We start from the raw sequence: 18,836 nt of genomic DNA on the forward strand, positions 1-18,836 counted from the left end.
AATCTGGAAGAAGATCAAGAGGCTAATGTTTCCTGTATGTCCTTGTTGAGAGACTCCATCCTTGCTCAATCCAAGGAAATCCATGCCTTACAGTCCAGAATGACGGATATCGATAACAGAGGCAGACGGAATAACATCCGTGTCCGTGGTCGCCCGGAGGAAGTTCCCCAATCCGGATTAGTGGACGCTCTGACCAAGATATTTAACGAACTCTTGAATACGGACTCGGACAACGTTATCACTTTTGACAGAGCCCACAGAGCCCTCCGGCTGAGAGGCCTCTCCACTGATCGGCCCCGTGACGTAATTTGCCGGCTCCATTATTTCGCCCAGAAAGAGGAAATTATGTCCAAGGCCCGTCAATAGGACGGTATCGACTTCAATGACTCTGAAATAAGCCTCTATCAAGATCTTTCCTGGTACACGCTCCAGCAACGGAAATCATTGAAACCCCTAACGGACGAAATCATTGAAACCCCTAACGGACGAACTACGAAAGCATCAGCTACGTTATCGTTGGGGTTTCCCTTTTAACCTTCAAGCCTGTTCCTCCATAAAATGGTACACCCTGTCTTCCCACGCAGACCTCTCCTCGTTTTGCTCTTCACTGGGTCTACCTCTGTTGGTCATTCCGGATTGGGAGTTTCCCCTCCCTGATGTTCCTCTCCCTAAACGAGTGCCTAGCTCACAGCCGTGACACGAGGTTCGGGGCGCCAAGAAAAGAGCCCAGTTGACTGCTTCTCCCTCCAAGACTGGCTTGCTGTGAAGGACCCTTCTGTATGGCTTTGTTGTCCCTGCTTGTTTCTCATTTCTAGGAACTCTCGCTGCTAACGCAGTGTTGGAGGGTATTTTTTCCTTTTTGAAGAGTTTTTCACATATGCCTTGTGTTAAATTCCTAGCTGTTAACTGAGGTTTTTGCTAAGTGTTTAATTTGTTTGCTCATGCTGGCCGGTGGGTTGTGAGGGTTGTGGATTTTCTCCTGCCCTTGTCACCCTCCGGCTATTCCTCTTATTGCAGGATATTTCCTTTCTTTTTGTGTCGGTTCCAGACATTTTTTTTTATACCATGGTTCCTGTTGTGATTCACTCCCGCTCCTTCCCCCCCCCATTAAACCCGCCTTTGGCTATATGCCGGTAGAGAGGCTGACGGTGGTACGGTTCAGTCTCTCTCTCCTGCGGGTCTTTTGCTGATGTTATTACATTGTTCTTGTATTTCTTTCTTCTTTGTCTCCTTTTCCATGCTTGCTCTTCCTTCTCCCCCGCCACTTTTAGATTTATGGGACTTCGCTCTATTTCACCCCACCATGGGGAAGATTAAAGTGCTGTCCCTCAACGCACATGGTCTCAAAGCGCCAGAGAAGAGATCTAGCCTTCTACATCTACTGAGATCTGAAAGAGCTGATGTTGCACTAGTGCAGGAGACCCATTTTAAGGTTGGAATTCGTAACCCTTCTCTTACAAGTCGCTACTTCCCCACAGCATACTACTGCAACACTCCAGGTAGCAAATCCAAGGGAGTGGCTATTGTCTTCTCCAGGGATTTGCACGTTTCTGACGTTTCCGTGCACAGGGTGGTACCTCTTGACTTGTACAATCTTTGAGCAGAGGTTCACTTTTGCAGTGATTTATGCCCCGAACCAGGCCCAATTGTCTTTCTTCAATTCCCATCTCCCGAGGTTAGACTCTCTATTCCAGGGTGTCACTGTTTTAGGTGGGGACTTCAATTGGACATTAGACCCCAGCATTGACACGTCATCCCAAACCTCTAGATTTGTTGCATCCAAATATCGCCGTGTCAAACGCCTACTCCACACACAACAGTTAGCCGACTCCTGGACGACCCTTAACCCCTCAGGACGTGACTACTCCTTTTATTCGCACCCTCACCGGGTTTACTCCCGTATTGACTACTTATTCCTTAGCCATAGACACCTCTCGCTTCTCATAGATGCCACTATTGGCTCTATCACCTGGTCGGACCACGCTCCAGTGACTTTGACTTTAGACCTCCCTCACGGTCCCCATAAACAATGGACCTGGAGACTTAACGAGTCTCTTCTCTACGATGCATTTTGTAAAGATTCCTTGGATAAGGCTCTAGATGATTATATTGCCACGAATGTTACAGATGATGTATCCCACCTAACTGTGTGGGAGGCACATAAATGTGTACTCGGCTGCAAACTGATACAACTAGGCACATATAAAAAGAAACAAAGGCAGTCCCTGATCTCGGGTCTTCTACTTAAGATCCATGCCCTCGAGACCTCTCACAAGGTATCATTGTCTGATGAGACCCTTGTGGAGTTGTCGGAAGCCCGCTCACAGCTGAACAAACTCCTCTCTGATAATATAATCCATTCCATCCGTAAATGTAAGCGGAAATATTATCGATGGGGCAATAAACCTGGCCGAGTCCTGGATCAAGCGTTACGTGCCCAACATTCGGCTTCGTTTATTAGTTCAGTGAAGGACGTCGGGGGAATCCCCAAATTCAAATCACCTGAGACTGGGACTTGCTTTGCACGATTTTATGCCTTGCTATACAACCTAGAGAATGCCCCCTCGGACGCAGACCCCCACCTTTCACTCCAAAAAATAAGAGACTATCTGAAATTTATAGACTATACCGTTCTCCCACTCTCAAAGCTCGGTTTGCTAGAAGCCCCTTTCACTGCCCAAGAACTAGAACAGGCCATCTCCTCTATGCCGTCTGGAAAAAGCCCTGGCCCCGACAGATTTACTATCACCTACTACAAGGTGTTTAAGGATAGGTTGATCCTACTACTCCTTCGAGCGTTTAATTCAATTGCATCTGGTTCTCATTTCTCCTGTGACTCTCTGGAGGCCAATGTTTCGGTGATACTGAAGCAGGGCAAAGACCCTTCGGTCTGCTCCAGCTACAGATCCATTTCCCTCCTAAATGTGGATCTTAAACTCTATGCGAAGATTTTAGCAAATAGATTAAGTGCGCTGGTCCCGCTCTTGGTTCACAACGACCAGGTAGGTTTTGTTGTTGGCCGAGAGGCTAAAGACAACACAACCAAGATCCTCAACCTCATCCATTTAGCATCCCACAGTTCTACCCCTACTATGTTACTCTCTACCGACGCCGAAAAGGCATTTGATAGGGTCAGTTGGAAATTTATGAAATCCATTTTGGAGCATATAGGCTTAGGTCCCAATGCACTTAATTGGATACTGGCTCTTTATGACTCTCCGACGGCAAAGGTGCCCGTAAATGGCACCTTATCTGACCCATTCACCATAAGCAATGGCACTAGGCAAGGCTGCCCATTATCTCCATTGATCTTTGTGCTCATTGGTGTGCGCTGGGGGGGTGCCTGGTGCGCACAGGCACCCCTTAATGTCCGGCACCCCGATCTCGCATGCCTGATGCAGCGATCGCCGAGCAGGCTGATTACTGTCCCCTCTGTGCTGCACCCTGTCAGGACTGCATTACTGACCGGACGCCTGGGTTAATCCAGGGTGCCACTGCCACCGGCTTTCAAACTCCCGGCTCCATCTCCATACACAAAAACTGCGTGATGTGACGTGATGACGTAATGCTGCTCACACGCCCACCCGTCACACGCCCACCTCTCTTCTTCTATTCTATGCCAATGCCAGCCACTGATGAGGAGCAGCATGCAGCCAGTGTTCCTCTTAAGTAGACAAATTCAATACTGGCAGGCGGTTGGCAGCAGCATTGACACGTCACTCGTTTTTCCAGGAGCAGCACTACTAGTCTGCGACTGTTGGTGTCAGTGAGTTACTGACTTGTAAGTAAGCTGCTGGAGCTTGCAGGGGAAAGAGAGGGGGAGCCAGACCAGGCTGAGGAGGAACACTGTAATTGCAGTGAGTGCCATCAGGGGTGTTTGTTTGGTGCACACCACAACATCTGACAATGCATCTGTATTATTAGGATTGTGTTATGCACACCAGTGCCAGCAGGAATGTACTGGTGTCTGAATGGAGAGGGATGCAAAACAAATGAACTCACAGACAGACTGGGGAATATGACATTACATACACAGAAGGTGATAGGGTAACAAAATAAACACAAAGTGAACAGAGAAGCCCAAAGGCTAAGAAACTGGGTGTCTCCCTAGTATTAGGAATGCTCAGATGGAAAGAAGCGAGATGTTGTGATTTAATACGTAGAGAACCCGAAATGCTGTTGCTAAGGGCAACAGCAAAACCCTAAAGGGTTACCAACGGGTGTGGCAGTAAACTCCTTGGTCAGAGATGGAATAATAGACACAAGGAGAGTCTCCACAATCCTAGTCCTCACTTGCAGTGCACTGGTTAAGTTTACTGCCACTAAACTGACACCTGAACACCTTGCACAGTGAGAAAGGATTTTGGCAGGCAAGTCTGAGAATACAGCCGCAAACTTGCTAGGTTCACAGAGTAGCAAAAGAACCCCAGCAGGTTAAACGACTGACTCCAGTCTTACTGCTAGGTCTGGATTGGCAGTGTGTAATACCAAATCCCAAGGCCTATTTGCAGTAAGCAACAAACAAATACAAAGTTTACACAGTACTAGCTAGCTTTCAGGAACTGACTAACCAACAAAGATTCAGCAGCATCTGCCTAACCTGAGAAGAGGGTTTATATAGCAGGTGCTGTCCACGCCCCACTCAGACCTCACAGACTGTGAGCACAAAAACCAGCACCGGATCCCCTGCCGTGCACAGAGCCTGTAACCACTGCACAGCAAAAGACCCGAACCGGAGTATCAGCTACACTCAGGTTACTCTGCTAGCACTTGTCTCCCGGTTGCCATGACGACGTGGCAGCACAGAGCAGGAGACCCTAACAGTACCCCCCCTCTGATGAGGGGTCAAAGAACCCCTACCACCGGGTTTATCGGGGAACTGCGAGAAGAAAGAGCGTAACAGTCTGGGGGCATGAAGATCACAACTGCGCACCCACGACCGCTCCTCCGGGCCATACCCCTTCCAGTGCACCAAAAATTACAGCCGACCCCGAACCATCTTGGAGTCAAGAATCCTTTCAACAACAAACTCCCTCTGGCCACGTATCAGAAGAGGGGAAGGTCTTCCACTGGAAGAAGGATTACTAATCGCCCGTTTTAAAAGGGAACAATGAAATGTTTTATTGATACCCAAAGAACGGGGTAGATCTAACTGAAATGCCACCGGATTGATAACCCTAGTGATCTTATAAGGACCGATGAACCGGGGGCCTAACTTATGAGATGGCTGTCTCAACTTCAAATTCTTGGTAGACAACCAGACGAAGTCTCCTAATTTGAAGCTGCAGGGTCTTTTCTGCTTATCAAAAACCCTTTTGGTCACTAATGACACAGACACAAGGGCTTTCTTCACTTTCCTCCAAATACCTCTAAGGACCGAAACCACAGAGGAACCACCAGGCGTGTGTTAGGTTCCTGGTGCTCAGAACAAGGGAGATGTTATGAAGCGAGTCCAGAGCACCAGGACGTAATGCTGGGAAAGGGGAATGGAAAGGGAATAGCCCCTGGCGCCCTATCTCCGTTGTCTCGCCCGTGCTGTCAGTACACTCTTGCGAGACTATGGTTGCTTGAGCCCATGGCAGCCGCGTTTGAAGGGCGGATTACGTCTGCCCAACTTCGATGCCCCCTCAGGTCTTAATGAGAGACAAAGAGTGAACCTAGACAGGGTGATAACAAGGGGATACAGCGGCCTAGGCCGACGGACACGGCAGTGCCGCTACTCACGGAACCGGTACGAATACTGGCAAACGGACAGGAACTCCCAATGCTGTTAACACAGACTCTCAGAACTGGAGGACAGGCAGAATCCCAAACGACAGACCGGTGGACACCAAGAAGCCAGAAACTTGACCACGCACAGGCAAAGGTACTGGACCTCAGGACAGGAACGCCTCACGGCAGGACACGGGATCAGACATAGGAATCGACACAGGGACTGACACAGGAATCGACACAGGAAGCTCAGGAACTAGCAGGAACCAAGCTCAGAACTCAAGCAGACTGGAAACCCAGAAATATCACCAGCGTCTGTGAATAGCACTGAGCCAGCATATAACAGAGAGGCCTAATTAATAATCACATGCAGCTGCCCTGTTGCATGACTCCAAACTGACCAGATGCAACTAGCAGCCAGGTGAGGCTGAACACATGGGAACAAGCTGCAATTACACAGACTCACCAGCGGCAGCAACCTAGAGTACTCTTAAACAAAGCAACGGGAAATCCTGGCCTGCGAAACAACTAATAAACATAATATAGGAATGAACCACTACCTGTGGTTCATAACAGCGTGGAGTCCAGGGGGGTCAAAAGAATTGGCCTTAGGATGATGCCCATACACACAAAGGAAGGGAGAGATCCCTGTAGCAGAGTGAGCCGCGTTGTTATAGGCAAACTCCGCCATGGACAGATGAGCAACTCAGTCAGTCTGACACTTGGAGACATAACACCTGAGGAACTGCTCCAAGGACTGGTTCACCCTTTCAGTCTGCCCATTAGACTGCGGATGGTAGCCTGACGACAAGCTGACAGAAATCTGGAGATCGGAACAAAATGCCCTCCAGAATTTGGCCACAAACTGGGATCCGCGGTCAGAGACCACATCAAGTGGCAAGCCGTGGAGGCGCACAACATGCAGCATAAATAATTCAGACAGGCGTCTGGCCGATGGCAGCCCAACCAATTGAACGAAGTGCGCCATCTTCGAAAACCTGTCAACGACAACCCAGATGGCTGTCATCCCCGAGGATTTGGGCAAGTCCACCACAAAATCCATTGAAATGTGGGTCCATGGCTTAGATGGAATAGAGAGTGGATGTAATGGGCCAACAGGAACCCCTCTAGGAGTCTTATTTCGGGCACAGATGTCACATGCCCGAACCCACTGATCCACATCCCTAGCCACCGAAGACCACCACACCGCCCTAGATAGCAACTCCCGAGTTCTGGCAATACCCGGGTGACCTGCCGACTTCTTGGCATGGAATTCCAGGAACACTCGCTGTCTTAATCTAGGAGGCACAAACAAAAGACCTACCGGAAGGTCTGGAGGAGCCTGCTCCTGTGCTCTAAGGCCTAATGACAAGAGGTCCTGGGTAATGCCCACTTTAATACATGATGGGGACACAATGGGCAATGGCTCCTCGGTGGTCTCCTGGATTGGAGCAAAACTCTGCAAGAGCGCATCAGCCTTGATGTTTTTTGACCCAGGGCGATATGTTATAAAAAAATGAAAGCGAGCAAAAAACAAAGCCCATCATGCCTGCCTGGCATTGAGGCGCTTCGCTGACTCTAAATATGCCAAATTCTTATGGTCGGTGAGAATTGAGACCACAAACTTAGCCCCCTCAAGCCAGTGTCTCCACTCCTCGAGTGCATCCTAAATAGCCAACAATTCCCGGTTACCCACGTCATAATTCATCTCGGCAGGCGAAAATTTACGGGAAAAGTAAGCACAGGGATGAAGGCGATTATCAGACACCCCCATCTGAGAGAGCACTGCCCCAATACCCATCTCAGAGGCATCCACCTCCACCACAAAAGGACGCTCTGGATCTGGGTGTCGCAGCACCTTGGCCGAGACAAATGCCCTTTTGAGACGGGCAAAAGTCGCTTTGGCCTCACAAGACCAGTGAGCAACATCCGCCCCTTTCTTAGTGAGTGCCACCAAGGGCGCCACTATAGACGAAAATCCAGCGATAAATCGTCTATAAAAATTCGCAAAGCCCAAAAAACGCTGAAGCGCCTTCAAACTAGTGGGCTGCACCCAATCCAGGACTGCCTGTACCTTGGAACCCTCCATTTGGAAACCTTCTGGGGAGATAATATATCCTAGAAATGCGATTTGCTGAACTTCAAATTCGCACTTCTCCAGCTTCGCCCCAAGCCGGTGGTCTCTGAGTTTCTGGAGGACTAAGCGTACATGCTTCCGATGTTCCTCCAGGGAATGGGAGAAGATTAGGATGTCATCTAAGTATACAACTAAGAATCTATCCAAATATTCCCTGAGCACATCGTTCATGAAGTCCTGGAAGACTGCCGGGGCATTACAGAGCCCAAAAGGCATCACCAAATATTCATAATGCCCTGAGTGGGTATTAAAGGCAGTCTTCCATTCATCCCCCTCTCTTATTCGGATTAGATTGTACGCACCGCGTATGTCAATCTTAGAAAAAATGGTAGCAGTACAAAGCTGGTCAAACAAGACCGAAATGAGAGGCAGTGGGTATGAGTTTTTAATCGTGATACGGTTCAATTCCCTGAAGTCGATGCAGGGTCGCAATGAACCGTCCTTTTTACCCACGAAGAAGAACCCCGACCCAACTGGAGACTGTGAAGGTCTGATAAATCCCTTAGCCAAGTTCTCCTGAATGTACTCTGCCATAGCCTGAGTCTCAGGACGTGACCGGGAGTACAACCTGCTCTTGGGAAGCTTAGCATTCGGCAACAAATTAATGGCACAGTCATAGGGGCGATGGGGAGGTAGTACCTCTGCAACTCTTTTGGAGAACACGTCCGCAAAATCTGCATAACATCCTGGCAATCCTGGCAAACTTAGCTGCGAAAGCCTGACTGGAAGGCTCAAGCAACTCCTGAAACAATCAGTACCCCAACTAAGAATCTCCCCAGAGACCCAGTCAAATTGAGGATTGTGGGCCCTTAACCAGGGTAACCCCAACACCAATGGGGCAAAAGTACAGACAGTCACATAAAAGGACAATTTTTCAGAGTGTGTGGCTCCAATAAACAAAGAAATCTGGCTAGTGCAAGAGGTAATTTTACCCTGGGATAATGGTTCCCCGTTTAACCCACAAATCTCAATTTCCGATGCCAAGGGTACTAAGGGAACAGAGTGTTTCAGGGCGAATTGGCGGTCCATAAAAACCCCGTCGGCCCCACTGTCCACAAAGGCCTCAGTCTTGACAGTTTGACCGAGGATCTTCAAGGTCACCGGAATGATAAAAGTCTTCTTGGGAAATTCTGACTTCTGGCCTGACAGGATATTTCCCATCACCCTCAGGCCCTGAAGTTTTCCGGCTTTTCTGGGCATGATACTACCACATGACCTTTATTCCCACAGTACAAACATAACCCCTGCTGTCTCCTCCGCGTCTTCTCACGCGAGGAGAGGCGGGTAGCCCCAATCTGCATAGGCTCCTCGGAAAATTCCTCAGAGTCTGAGGTTCCCTTGGGAAAGAAGGAAACCTCGGTCTCCCTTTCAAGCCTGCGCTCTCTCAGCCGTCTATCCACCCGAATGGATAACTGCATGAGCTGATCCAAGCTATCAGGCAAGGGATATTGTACCAGTTGGTCTTTTAACTGGTTAGAAAGACCTCTTCGGTACTGGTGTCTCAGGGCTGGGTCATTCCACTGGGTATCATGGGCCAACCTCCGAAACTCCGTACAATAAACCTCAACTGGCCTTCGCCCTTGCTTAAGGATCGAAATCTGAGCCTCGGCTGAGGCCGTCTTGTCAGGGTCATCATACAACATGCCCAGTGCCGTAAAAAAAGCATCTACACTTTTAAGCGACGGACAGTCAGGCTGCAACCCATATGCCCAGACCTGTGGGTCTCCTTGTAGCAAGGAAATCACTATGCCCACCCGCTGAATCTCCGACCCAGAAGACTGAGGCCTAAGTTGGAAATATAGTTTGCAGCTCTCCTTGAAACAAAAGAACTGCGAGCGATCTCCAGAAAAACGATCCGGGAGATTTACTTTCGGCTCCTTAACCCCTGAAGGTACTGCTGCTGCGGGAGCTCCGCCAGCGGCCTACGAGGTGTGCATTTTAATGGACAAATCATTAAATTGTCGAGTCAGGACCTGCACCTGATCGACCACCTGTTGCAAAGTATTTTAAGGGGTATGCTCCATATTCCCATAAAATTTCAACAGGAGTATTGGGCTGCTGAATATGTTATGTACACCAGTGCCAGCAGGAATGTACTGGTGTCTGAACGGAGAGGGATGCAAAACAAATGAACTCACAGACAGACTGGGGAATATGACATTACATACACAGAAGGTGATAGGGTAACAAAATAAACACAAAGTGAACAGAGAAGCCCAAAGGCTAAGAAACTGGGTGTCTCCCTAGTATTAGGAATGCTCAGATGGAAAGAAGCGAGATGTTGTGATTTAATACGTAGAGAACCCGAAATGCTGTTGCTAAGGGCAACAGCAAAACCCTAAAGGGTTACCAACGGGTGTGGCAGTAAACTCCTTGGTCAGAGATGGAATAATAGACACAAGGAGAGTCTCCACAATCCTAGTCCTCACTTGCAGTGCACTGGTTCAGTTTACTGCCACTAAACTGACACCTGAACACCTTGCACAGTGAGAGAGGATTTTGGCAGGCAAGTCTGAGAATACAGCCGCAAACTTGCTAGGTTCACAGAGTAGCAAAAGAACCCCAGCAGGTTAAACGACTGACTCCAGTCTTACTGCTAGGTCTGGATTGGCAGAGTGTAATACCAAATCCCAAGGCCTATTTGCAGTAAGCAACAAACAAATACAAAGTTTACACAGTACTAGCTAGCTTTCAGGAACTGACTAACCAACAAAGATTCAGCAGCATCTGCCTAACCTGAGAAGAGGGTTTATATAGCAGGTGCTGTCCACGCCCCACTCAGACCTCACAGACTGTGAGCACAAAAACCAGCACCGGATCCCCTGCCGTGCACAGAGCCTGTAACCACTGCACAGCAAAAGACCCGAACCGGAGTATCAGCTACACTCAGGTTACTCCGCTAGCACTTGTCTCCCGGTTGCCATGACGACGTGGCAGCACAGAGCAGGAGACCCTAACAGATTGGTACAAGGGTGGATATTTTATATTGCATTGACCATCAATAGATGGTGCTAGACACGCCCAAAAGGCGGTGCTAGACACACCCCTCCAATGGTGCGCCCCCTAATAAAATGTGCCGCGCACGCCTATGTTTGTGCTATGTATTGAGACGCTGGCTAGGCTATACGAGCTAACCACGCCATCAGGGGTTTTACCGTAGGAGACGGTGAGTATAAACTAGCCCTATTTGCCGATGACCTATTAGCCATAGTATCCCATCCCACTGACTCCTTACCGCACCTAATGAAGGAACTTGACCTCTTTGGACAGCTTTCTAATTTCAAAATTAATTATTCTAAATCCAGCGCTCTTAATATTTCCACCCCTGCAGAATCCGTTGCGGACCTTAAATGTTCTTTCCCTTTTTTATGGCAATCTTCTCACATGACTTATCTCGGTGTTAAGCTGTCCGCTAACGGGTCCCAGTTGTTCCCGTTGAATTATTTACCTCTCCTACAAACGATTCAGAATGACCACTCTAGATGGAATATGAAATCTCTATCTTGGTTTGGGAGGATAAATATAGTTAAGATGAATACCCTCCCTAGATTATTGTATGTAATGCAAGCCCTCCCGATCCACATCCCGGAATCCTGGTTCCGATCTATCTCACTTTTGATCCAGCAGTTTGTCTGGCAGAGGAGGAGACCTAGACTTAAACGTTCCCAGTTGACTAAATCAATCGAGAATGCCGGCCTCCAACTTCCTGATATAAAATATTATTATCATGCCATTCTTTTGAGTAGAATTATAGACTGGACGAGAAACCATGGATTAAAACAATGGGTGGAACTGGAGGGCCTGTAAGTGCAGCAATTCCCGGAGATATTCCCCTGGCTCCCCTCCTTCCCTAAGTTACCCCTCCCCCATCCTACTATAACTCCCACGCTAGCCGCCTGGAAATCATTGCGGGAACTTCCTTATATCTCTTCCAAATTCGGCCCTTTGACCTCCTTTCTTTTTTATGCCAGGCCAACCCTGATTTTGCTCCGGGTGTCAACCCCCTGCCCACTTCTCACGTTGGGCTGTAACAGGACTGTTCAGGGTCGGTCAGATGGTATCACCGACTGGAGTCAAACAATTCTCAGATTTGAGGGAGAAGTGGGACATCCCCCAGCAGGTTTTGGAAATTCCTACAAATACGACACTTCTTGGTGACTGGCTCTAGACTTCGGAGCGCCGCTAGAGAATTTACTCTATTTGAGAAACTCTGTGTTGTTGTCCTTGACCCGACCCACATAATTTCCACACTGTACAAAATTGTTTACCATTTCCAACCTATTGTTACTCCATCCTTTGCTGCGGCTTGGGAGAGGGACTTGGGCATTTCCTTGTCGCCTAGTGACTGGGAAAAAAAATTCTTGAAAACCCACACGAGCTCTGTCTGTGTCCAGATCAGGGAGACTCAATATAAAATTGTTACACGGTGGTACAGACATCCCTCTCTCCTGCATACTATGTATCCTTCCTCGTCAGCCCACTGCTGGCGCTGCTCCTCCCCATCTGGCACCCTCCTACATATTTGGTGGACATGTACCCTGAACCAACCCTTTTGGCGGGAGGTTATGCACATCTCTCAGGTTATTCTTAAGACTCAGATCCCGCAGGATCCAGCATTCTGGCTTATTAACCACGCCAATATTCCAGTGTCCCAACACAAACATTCCTTGCTGCGACATTTAAGTAACGCAGCGCGTGCTGTAATCCCGGCCATGTGGAGATCCCACCTTCCTCCCACGAGTCGTACATGGTTCACTAAACTAGATTACTTTATGAGAATGGAGGACCTGTACCTCTCATCGATAGGCAAATCTTGTGAATTTAATTCCACATGGTCCCCCTGGCTAGAATACAAGGCTTGCCGGGCCTACATAGCCACTCCCTTGGATAATAGTATCTATTACTTCTCTTACCTGCCCCCCCCCCCCCCCCCCCTTTTTTTTCTTCTTCTTCTTTTTTCCCCCTCCTTTTCTTCCTTCCTACTGCTTCTAGCTTCTATCCCTGGTGCCTACCGGCTTTCCTGTTTTGCTTTTCTTTTAGTTTTTATGTTTCTCATGTTTGAAAACACCCTTTAATGCTGATGAGCATTGCAGTCCTTACGCAGGCATATCAAGATTCCCCTGCGATTTCTCATTAGAGTATCTCTTGCTCCTCGGTTGTTACACTCTAACAGCCTGCACACTTGGTATATAGTGAGCCTTTGGTGGTTTCACTCCTTTCTGCTGGTCTGCTATCTCTTCATCAGGCATTTGTTCTATCAGATTTGTATGTAGTAGCTTTACTTGTATAGGTGTTTCTATATCTGTAATTGTACGTGTGTCTTTCGTTCTTTGTTTGTCTTTTAAAATCCATAATAAAAACTGATTATACAAAAAAAGAACACTGGGGGTCATTCCGACCTCTTCGCACACAGCGGTTCATCGCTGCGGTGCGAACGGGTCGTAAATGCACATGCGCGGCGCCCGCAATGTACACGTGCGTCGTGCCCAGCGGCAGGCAGTGCCGGGCAACGGCCAGAAGAAAGTGATCGCTAGCGCGATCGCAAGAAGATTGACAGCGGGGAGGCATTCCGGGGCAGATACTCACTCACCGTTTTTCGGGCGTGGAGATCCGAACGCAGGCGTGTCCAGGAGATTGGAGGGCGGTTGTCTGACGTCAATTCCGGGACCTTCATCGCTGGATCCATTGCACAGGGTAAGTAACTGCAGGGCTGGTCTTGTTCTGCACAAAACTTTTTTAGCATAGCAGGGCTGCACAAGCGATCGCAGCCCTGCTATGCTAAAATACACGCCCCCAAAGGCGGCGTCTAGTTGATCGCACGAGCAGCAAAAATTTGCTACGTGTGATCAACTCGGAATGACCCCCACTGGTAATCAGAACAGTTATAATAAACTCTGCAACTTAATAACATGGAATAAAAATAAGATTTTACTTACCGATAAATCTATTTCTCGTAGTCCGTAGTGGATGCTGGGGACTCCGTCAGGACCATGGGGATTAGCGGCTCCGCAGGAGACAGGGCACAAAAATAAAGCTTTAGGATCAGGTGGTGTGCACTGGCTCCTCCCCCTATGACCCTCCTCCAAGCCTCAGTTAGGATACTGTGCCCGGACGAGCGTACACAATAAGGAAGGATTTTGAATCCCGGGTAAGACTCATACCAGCCACACCAATCACACCGTACAACTTGTGATCTGAACCCAGTTAACAGTATGACAACGTAGGAGCCTCTGAACAGACGGCTCACAACAATAACAACCCGATTTTTTTGTAACAATAACTATGTACAAGTATTGCAGACAATCCGCACTTGGGATGGGCGCCCAGCATCCACTACGGACTACGAGAAATAGATTTATCGGTAAGTAAAATCTTATTTTCTCTAACGTCCTAGTGGATGCTGGGGACTCCGTCAGGACCATGGGGATTATACCAAAGCTCCCAAACGGGCGGGAGAGTGCGGATGACTCTGCAGCACCGAATGAGAGAACTCCAGGTCCTCTTTAGCCAGGGTATCAAATTTGTAGAATTTTACAAACGTGTTCTCCCCCCGACCACGTAGTTGCTCGGCAGAGTTGTAATGCCGAGACCCCTCGGGCAGCCGCCCAGGATGAGCCCACCTTCCTTGTGGAATGGGCATTTACATATTTTGGCTGTGGCAGGCCTGCCACAAAATGTGCAAGCTGAATTGTACTACACATCCAACTAGCAATCGTCTGCTTAGAAGCAAGAGCACCCAGTTTGTTGGGTGCATACAGGATAACAGCAAGTCAGTTTTCCTGACTCCAGCCGTCCTGGAAATCGATATTTTCAGGGCCCTGACAACATCTAGCAACTTGGAGTCCTCCAAGTCCCTAGTAGCCGCAGGTACCACAATAAGCTGGTTCAGGTGAAACGCTGACACCACCTTAGGGAGAAACTGGGGACGAGTCCGCAGCTCTGCCCTGTCCGAATGGACAATCAGATATGGGCTTTTGTGAGACAAAGCCGCCAATTCTGACACTCGCCTGGCCAAGGCCAGGGCCAACATCATGGTCACTTTCCATGTGAGATATTTCAAATCCACAGATTTGAGCGGTATAAACCAATGTGATTTGAGGAATCCCAGCACTACGTTGAGATCCCACAGTGCCACTGGAGGCACAAAAGGGGTTTGTATATGCAGTACTCCCTTGACAAACTTCTGGACTTCAGGAACTGAAGCCAATTCTTTCTGGAAGAAAATCGACAGGGCCGAAATTTGAACCTTAATGGACCCCAATCTGAGGCCCATAGACACTCCTGTTTTCAGGAAATGCAGGAATCGACCGAGTTGAAATTTCTTCGTGGAGCCTTCCTGGCCTCACACCACGCAACATATTTTCGCCACATGTGGTGATAATGTTGTGCGGTCGCGTCCTTCCTGACTTTGACCATGGTAGGAAAGACCTCTTCCGGAATGCCTTTTTCCCTTAGGATCCGGCGTTCAACCGCCATGCCGTCAAACGCAGCCGCGGTAAGTCTTGGAACAGACATGGTACGTGCTGAAGCAAGTCCCTTCTTAGCGGCAGAGGTCATGAGTCCTCTGTGAGTATCTCTTGAAGTTCCGGGTACCAAGTCCTTCTTGGCCAATCCGGAGCCACGAGTACAGTTCTTACTCCTCTACGTCTTATAATTCTCAATACCTTGGGTATGAGAAGCAGAGGAGGAAACACATACACGACTGGTACGCCCACGGTGTTACCAGAACGTCCACAGCTATTGCCTGAAAGTCTCTTGACCTGGCGCAATACCTGTCCAGTTTTTTGTTCAGGCTGGACGCCATCATGTACACCTTTGGTCTTTCCCAACGGTTCACAATCATGTGGAAAACTTCCCGATGAAGTCCCCACTCTCCCGGGTGGAGGTCGTGCCTGCTGAGGAAGTCTGCTTCCCAGTTGTCCACTCCCGGAATGAACACTGCTGACAGTGCTATCACATGATTTTCCGCCCAGCGAAAAATCCTTGCAGTTTTTGCCATTGCCCTCCTGCTTCTTGTGCCGCCCTGTCTGTTTACGTGGGCGACTGCCGTGATGTTGTCCCACTGGATCAATACCGGCTGACCTTGAAGCAGAGGTCTTGCTAAGCTTAGAGCATCATAAATTGCCCTTAGCTCCAGTATATTTATGTGGAGAAAAGTCTCCAGACTTGATCACACTCCCTGGAAATTTTTTTTTTTTTTCCCCCTGTGTGACTGCTCCCCAGCCTCTCAGGCTGGCCTCCGTGGTCACCAGCATCCAATCCTGAATGCCGAATCTGCGGCCCTCTAGAAGATGAGCACTCTGTAACCACCACAGGAGAGACACCCTTGTCCTTGGAGATAGGGTTATCCGCCGATGCATCTGAAGATGCGATCCGGACCATTTGTCCAGCAGATACCACTGAAAAGTTCTTGCGTGGAATCTGCCGAATGGAATCGCTTCGTAATAAGCCACCATTTTTCCCAGGACTCTTGTGCAATGATGCACTGACACTTTTCCTGGTTTTAGGAGGTTCCTGACTAGCTCGGATAACTCCCTGGCTTTCTCCTCCGGGAGAAACACCTTTTTCTGGACTGTGTCCAGAATCATCCCTAGGAACAGCAGACGTGTCGTCGGAAACAACTGCAGTTTTGGAATATTTAGAATCCACCCGTGCTGTCGTAGAACTACTTGAGATAGTGCTACTCCGACCTCCAACTGTTCTCTGGACCTTGCTCTTATCAGAAGGTCGTCCATTTTCTTCGAAGAAGAATCATCATTTCGGGCATTACCTTGGTAAAGACCCGGAGTGCCGTGGACAATCCAAACGGCAGCGTCTGAAACTGATAGTGACAGTTCTGTACCACGAACCTGAGATACCCTTGGTGAGAAGGGCAAATTGGGACATGGAGGTAAGCATCCCTGATGTCCCGGGACACCATATAGTCCCCTTCTTCCTGGTTCGCTATCACTGCTCTGAGTGACTCCATCTTGATTTGAACCTTTGTAAGTGTTCAAATATTTCAGATTTAGAATAGGTCTCACCGAGCCTTCTGGTTTCAGTACCACAATATAGTGTGGAATAATACCCCTTTCCTTGTTGTAGGAGGGGTACTTTGATTATCACCTGCTGGGAATACAGCTTGTGAATTGTTTCCAATACTGGCTCCCTGTCGGAGGGAGACGTTGGTAAAGCAGACTTCAGGAACCTGCGAGGGGAAACGTCTCGACTTTCCAATCTGTACCCCTGGGATACTACTTGTAGGATCCAGGGGTCCTGTACGGCTCCAGCGTCATGCTGAGAACTTGGCAGAAGCGGTGGAAGGCTTCTGTTCCTGGGAATGGGCTGCCTGCTGCAGTCTTCTTCCCTTTCCTCTATCCCTGGGCAGATATGCTTATGGGGACGAAAGGACTGAGGCTGAAAAGACGGTGTCTTTTTCTGCATAGATGTGACTTAGGGTAAAAACGGTGGATTTCCCAGCAGTTGCCGTGGCCACCAGGTCCGATGGACCGACCCCAAATAACTCCTCCCCTTTATACGGCAATACATCTTTGTGCCGTTTGGAATCTGCATCACCTGACCACTGTCGTGTCCATAAACATCTTATTGGCAGATATGGACATCGCACTTACTCTTGATGCCAGAGTGCAAATATCCCTCTGTGCATCTCGCATATATAGAAATGCATTTTTTAAATGCTCTATAGTAAATAAAATACTGTCCCTGTCAAGGGTATCAATATTTTCAGTCAGGGAATCCGACCAAGCCACCCCCGCGCTGCACATCCAGGCTGAGGCGATCGCTGGTCGCAGTATAACACCAGTATGTGTGTATATACTTTTTTGGATATTTTCCAGCCTCCTATCAGCTGGCTCCTTGAGGGCGGCCGTATCTGGAGACGGTACCGCCACTTGTTTTGATAAGCGTGTGAGCGCCTTATCCACCCTAAGGGGTGTTTCCCAACGCGCCCTAACTTCTGGCGGGAAAGGGTATACCGCCAATAATTTTCTATCGGGGGAACCCCGCGCCTCATCACACACTTCATTTAATTTATCTGATTCAGGAAAAACTATAGGTAGTTTTTCCACACCCCACATAATACCCTTTTTTGTGGTACTTGTAGTATCAGAAATATGTAACACCTCCTTCATTGCCCTTAACAAGTAACGTGTGGCCCTAAAGGAAAATACGTTTGTTTCTTCACCGTCGACACTGGAGTCAGTGTCCGTGTCTGTGTCGACCGACTGAGGTAAAATGGGCATTATAACGTCCCTGACGGTGTTTTAGACGCCTGGACAGATACTAATATGTTTGCCGGCCGTCTCATGTCGTCAATCGACTTGCAGCGCTGACATTATCACGTAATTCCTTAAATAAGCCATCTATTCCGGTGTCGACTCCCTAGAGAGTGACATCACCATTACAGGCAATTTGCTCCGCCTCCCAACATCGTCCTCATACATGTCGACACACACGTACCGACACACAGCACACACACAGGGAATGCTCTGATAGAGGACAGGACCCACTAGCCATTTGGGGAGACAGAGGGAGAGTTTGCCAGCACACACCAAAAACGCTATAATTATACAGGGACAACCTTTATATAAGTGCTTTTCCCTTATAGCATTTTAATATATGTAGTCATATCGCCAAATCAGTGCCCCCCCTCTCTGTTTTAACCCTGTTTCTGTAGTGCAGTGCAGGGGAGAGCCTGGGAGCCTTCCCACCAGCATTTCTGTGAGGGAAAATGGCGCTGTGTGCTGAGGAGAATAGGCCCCGCCCCCTTTTCGGCGGGCTTCTTCTCCCGTTTTTCTGAGACCTGGCAGGGGTTAAATACATCCATATAGCCCCCAGGGGCTATATGTGATGTATTTTTAGCCATAAAAAAGGTATTATACATTGCTGCCCAGGGCGCCCCCCCAGCGCCCTGCACCCTCCGTGACCGCTGTGTGAAGTGTGCTGACAACAATGGCGCACAGCTGCAGTGCTGTGCGCTACCTCAGGA

General features: G+C 48.7%; 1 long non-coding RNA gene across 2 annotated transcripts in view; it reads left to right on the top strand.

The window, feature by feature from the left end:
- The window catches only part of LOC134957341 (uncharacterized), a 392,326-nt gene that overhangs the window by 116,630 nt on the left and 256,860 nt on the right, over positions 1–18,836 (top strand). The window lies entirely within an intron of this gene.

Source organism: Pseudophryne corroboree, chromosome 9, assembly GCF_028390025.1.
Source record: "Pseudophryne corroboree isolate aPseCor3 chromosome 9, aPseCor3.hap2, whole genome shotgun sequence".
NCBI classification, from domain to species: Eukaryota; Metazoa; Chordata; class Amphibia; order Anura; family Myobatrachidae; genus Pseudophryne; species Pseudophryne corroboree.